The sequence below is a fragment of the Lepisosteus platostomus genome, chromosome 4, assembly GCF_059453375.1.
Source record: "Lepisosteus platostomus isolate fLepPlt1 chromosome 4, fLepPlt1.hap1, whole genome shotgun sequence".
Lineage (NCBI taxonomy): Eukaryota > Metazoa > Chordata > Actinopteri > Semionotiformes > Lepisosteidae > Lepisosteus > Lepisosteus platostomus.
In genome coordinates, this window is record NC_142614.1 from 66077570 (window position 1) to 66083601 (window position 6032).

Here is a 6032-nt window from a genome sequence, read left to right on the forward strand (position 1 = left end):
TTCTCTGCTGCACACTGCCTGGCTCTGTCCTCTCTATTTATACTGTACTTCCAAATGTCTGTACCCCATTGAATCAATTAAAAAAGAAACAGACAAAACACAGTATTGTAATCCTGGAGTTTTAGTGATGGGGGATGGCATGTTTTGTGCAGAAAAAGATATCTTAAATCCTATGCAACGATCAAGAGCATTTTATAAACAGTAACTTTGCAGCCCTAATTATTCTTTTTCCTTAAAAAACTTGAGGCTAGAAAATCACAACTTTAAGCTATCAAATACACTTTGTCAAAAAGAAACGTGGCTTCAAATCAGATGGAATTCTTGATAAATTTGGTGAGTTCACGCAATTAGTTTGTCACTCGTCTAAACTAACAGAGAATTACAGATTTCTGCTTGAGAACTCCATATTACTATCTTTGTCTCCTCTAAGGATCTGCTCTATGGGCCACATTTAGGTCTTTGTGAGTAACCTTTGATGAGTTGCACTGTTTTTCAAATCAGGGTAACAAACTCCCAAATGGAAAAAAGCAATGAAAAAATACCAGGCAGGCGATGAACGGTCACCAACCTATTTGTTTTAAAAGAACACCCCATGCTGGTTTCCTCGGCTGAAGTCCAGAGTCTAAGGCACGTAGATTTTGACATGCCTAGCCGAGGTAGTCAAAAGGATGCTGTGCAGAGGGGATCTGAGAAATAAAAGTCCAATTAATATATTCAGGGGAATTCAGTCACTGCACCTTTCAGAACACTGGATTTCTGTTAGTGTTGATCTTTCTGATCCTGAAGGAGCAAAGACGTTTAATCTTTTTTCACACATTTTACATCTACAGTTTAAATAGCAATTGTGGTGGAAGAGGGGTGTATGAGAATTTTTTTGGACATGCTGTAAAATATTTAGAATATTTCTAGATTTTAAACATGCACATTGCCACAGGGTCCCATGTTGGGTGTTACACGTAACAATGTGGGAGTTGGAAGAGCCGTAGCGAACACCAATAAAAGTTGACGCCCCATCTGAGGGGGCAGAGGCACCAGAGCGAGGCTTCTGAAAACTGGAAGAATGAAACAAAAAGGGAAAAGCCAAAAAGAAAAAGAAAAATGTGCCGCAGTGGCGTCCCTATTTAGAGGGGTCCAGTCCAGTTGGGGGAAAAAAGGAGCACGAGGCCCAACACAAAAGCTCAACTGGTCCCGGTGAAGATACACAGTGGGACAGGGGAGGAAAGGTTCAGCCTGCCCCGGTGGGAGATTCACGTTGGGACAGGAGAAAAAAAAAGAAAGAGAAGAAAAAATGTGGTCTCAATGCTCACATCACATTCGCCTCCAGGACTGTTGCCGGAAAGTTCTCCCCTTGCGGAGGTTTGCTTGTCCCTCCGGGGAGGTGCTCAGTGTGTCTTAAAGGGCCCCGTCCTTAATCAGCCAGGGCAGCTGTGGTTGCTAAGACAACACTGAACACACCCCCACATTATGCCACATCTAAAACTTTACATTTGTATTTGCTGTTTCTACAATGTTTGTTCCTATTTTGCCTGCCAACTTAACTGTTCAACTATAATTATACCAGGATATACAACAGATCTTTGATAGCACTGGCACTACATTAGCTATTTTCCAGCCTATGGAAAAAACCCTCTCTTAAATGAAGTATAGTTGATAGGATACTGTCAGGCCCTTCAGATGATCCTGAATTCTTCAAGTACACTAGATATTGTACTTTTGCCTCAGAACAGAACTTTGTTCCACTGCTTGAGGCATGTTTTTCACATCTTCCTTTGTGAGTGAAAATGAGTAAAGTACTCATTTAGTAGTTCAGGCATTTCCGTTTATTGTCTAGAACTTTCTCATCATTGTCCTAAATTACAATAATGAATACAAAATGAATTTTACTTCATTCTTTTTTGATCTGTTACCAAAAACCTTTTATTTTTTATTTTAACCTCCATTTCTCTCTTGGCCTTTCTAATTTCCTTTATATCTAAACTTGCAGTTATGGTCTTTTTCAGTTTTTTCATTTCCTTTACACGCACCAACTCCTGCTTTCCTTCGGAGTTCAGGCATGCTCAGGGTGGTATGACCGCTTTACTGGCTCCACATGTCTGAATGAATCTAGTTCAAGATTCATGTTTCCGCTTAACACTGACTTTCCATGACTATACCTCCTTGTACTGTATCTCCAATCTCACAACCACTCACTGCTACCTTAGATTCTGTCTACCGTCTCTCCTGCTGTTCTTGTGTCTCTTTCTGTGGTGGAATCAGCTACTCTAGTTCCACAACCACTCCATTAGTGATCACCATTTCACTCCTTCTCAATTCTCATAGTTTCAGAATGCATCTGTAAGTACTGCACCTGTCTATCCCTATGCCTTTCTGTCAGCACTACACTCCTTGTTGTGTACAACAGAAGCATCTTCATGTAGGACTATTGTTTTTGTTTTTACTTGATCACATTATCTATTACTTATTCTGTATCTTGCATTGTACTGTATTTTGTATTTCACTACATCACACCATTGGTATTCTTTAACACTGCTTCTTCCACTATGTACCTTCACATGCAGTTACTGTACAATCGACTATGAGATTGTTGTACAATATTGTTCAAATTAAATACCTTTATGTAGATTTTGGGGGGATAAAGCTACCTGCTAAATAAATCAGAACACATAAGTTGATCAGATTTTAGAAGTGGAAGGTTTTACATTCTTCACACAGTCTTCTTCAGGTTGCAGAGTACAATCTACATTCCACCGCAATGGAGCAATGATGGGTGATTATGAATTGCCCTGGTTCTGTGACACATGCAGCACATTAATCATACTCTACTTACCTTGGGTTTCCTTCTGGCAGTCCTGCTAGTAATAGTCAGTTTGTAGGATAGGGTATATCATAGCAGGGAGAATGAAAAACAAAACAGTTTAACACACTTCCAGGCTCTTCACTGCTAGCTTAGATGTTGGTCCATTGCTTTACGTCACTTTTATCATAATACATTTGTTATCAATAAACCCAATTAAATTTACATTTCAGTGACCTAAAGCTTAGCGTACAATAAAATAATATTTCATACTGGGAATTAAGATTTTTCCTTAAACACTTCTATTAACATGGCTAAGCAACCTGTCAAGACCTGACATTTTCCAAAGCTAATTACCACACAATTTTGCCCACCTCTGTCTGATCATGCATCTACTTAATGTTCTGACTCAGCTGCAGGCATTTTCCATTTTTTAAGCATGTACTGACAGGCATTTCTCACGAGGCCTTAAGAAGTGAGTCTTCCGCTGCGTAGTGTTTCTTTGACAAATAAACAAGAACAGAGAACAAATTAGCCCATTTGCTAAAAAGTAATTACATGAATCAGAGCCTCTGAGATTCAATACTTAACATAAACGTGAGGGACTTGTTTTTTTTTTCAAACCAGGCACATTATATAAACAATGTAAATTAATTAAGCACAGGTGATGGAATCCAGAGTAGGAAGTCTCCGATTTTTATTCTCTGGGATTCAAATTAAAAAGATGTATTTCTCTTGCGAAACTGCAATCATTTGCCATGTGTCTTGTCCATGAGATGAAAAGAAGAAAATGTTTAGGTATGCCACTAATTGAATTAAGAGCTTTGACACCATTATTTCATAATTAAAGCACAGAGACAAAAGTATAGGTGTTGAAAAGCCTCTTTTAATCATATACAACGAAAAGCATGGTGCAAAAAAAGTTCCTTAGAACCTTCTGACATTTCCCTGAAGGTGACAGAGAAATGGTCAAAATGTTGCCAGACCAGAGCTGGCAAGCATGCTGTTTCTATCCCATGTAATAGCAGCTCTTACAAGTAGCCAGGTCCCCAAGGAAACTGTCCCATGTCTGGTGAGTGTGAGTCATATCTTTCCTCTGGTTAGAACGTAAGCTCTCCAACTACTGTTTTGGAAAGCTCTGCACAAAGATGCAAATGGCCCCAGCTACACATCCCTTGAATAACTGTGCCTTCAGATTCATAGGTCACTGCGGCAGTTCAGTGGTAAGACTGGTTGAATTATAATTGGCCCTTTCTAAATTAGGTTAGAAAGATGGAGAGAAATGGTGTTTGTAAACTGGAAAACAGATATTAGCTTAAATGTCAAGAAGGCTTCTCAAAAGCTATTTTTACCAAACCCTTTCTATGTCAAGTGGTAATAAAATAAAATAAAAACTGAATCACTTAAAAGTAGTGGATCAGCAACTAACAGTCACACCTGGGTGAAGCACAATTGCTATTTTGCACTAGTAACCCATGACACAGCAGGTCAGAAGGAGAAGTAAGACAGTGCTTTACCATTGCATTTAAAGGGCGATTTTAAGAAAGCTGTGTTGTACAGGCTCGGGGAGATTCATAGCCATGACACTATGTCAAATGATTATAGTTAAATTTCAGTTTAAGTGTGTGGTTGTATTTTTATTTTGTTCATATAAGTTAAAATAGATCCTAAGATTTTTGTAACCCCTACTTGTGTTGTAATGACAATCTTGGATGTTTTCAGCCTATGTGTCCAAGCTGGTAATGTTCATAATTGCATGTCTCACAAATCTATTGGTCAAGCCTAAGCATTAAGGAAAAATATCCCTTGTATGGTGGCACATTCTGTTCAGAATGAGCACAGTGTCTGCGGTTGTTTTTTATAAGATATGTTGATTTTTGGTTGACTTATTATGACAAGTCAATTACAATTCTTTACATAAAAAAGCTATTTTGGTGTGCCTGTCTAATGCCCATGGGGCTGAGGTTATGACCTGAGAGATTTAGTGACTTCTGGATCCCATTGTAGGGAATTTAAATACAGGTGTTGTTTTGAGGTATTTTTGCACCATGGGTTTACAGAATACAATGTGCTGTGAAGTTACAGTATGCTGTTATGTTAACATATTAGCTTGTAAAGGAAAAAAAAAGAGGTCAGCCCTCTTTGAATAGAAAATTTAAAATCTAGGAATAAATAAGGTTCATGACACACACTTCAAAAGGCTCCAACATAAACAGCCTTGAAAGCTAGAGTCTTTAGCACCTCTGACAAAATCCTGACATACCAAAACTGGGTCAGCTCATTTTAAAGGAAGTACTTCTAATTCAGTTTCAGAAGAATTTGTTTGAAGGATGTAATTCAATGTTTTTCCAACTCTACAATTTCCTTCTAGCCTTCACATAGAAAGGGTTTTGTCTTTGTGCAGAAATGAACCTTAATCCAAACCTATTTACAGGCCATTACGGTTGTCTGTGGTGATTAAAAATCCCAGGGTGTTTCTCGAAAAGAGTAGGGGTGTAATCCCGGTGTCCTAGCCAAATTTCCCATTGGCCCTTACCAATCATGGCCTCCTAATAATCCCCATCTATGAATTGGCTTCATTACTCTGTTCTCCTCCACACTGATAGCTGGTGTGTGGTGAGCGCTCTGGTGCACTAAGTCTGCCGTTGCTTCATCCAGGTGGATGCTGCACATTGGTGATGGTGGAGGGGACTCCCCGTTACCTGTAAAGCGCTTTGAGTGGAGTGTCTATATAAGTGTAAGCAATTATTTTTAGTATTATTATTATTTAAATGGATGGTATAGGAAAAAAATGTGGAGTTTTCTGATGTTTTGCTTTGAACTTCCACTCCTGTGGTGAAGGCCCATTCTGATGTGTGAGAAACACATCCTGCTTCTCCAGCATCCAGAATAAAATTCCCGATTACATTCTCTTGACTCTGCATGTGAAGGAGCCTTTATGTTTTCATAACTTCCACCGGAGTCTTTCGTGGGGAGAGCCTACCAAAGTCTGGCTTTTATTTAGAAATCTAAGCAGGGTTATAAGACTTTATCCGTTCAGATGATCCCAAGAGAAGAGCTTTATGAGCACTGCCTCAGCTGGAGATACAGACACTGAAAGCACACACCAAGCCTGGGAAATGTGTTTGAGCCGGTCTTTGTTTGCTCCTTCGGAAAAAAAAAAAGAAAATATAATTTTTTAATTCATTTTGTAGCACACCATGAATCAGATCATATCATACAGCTATTCACAATGCCC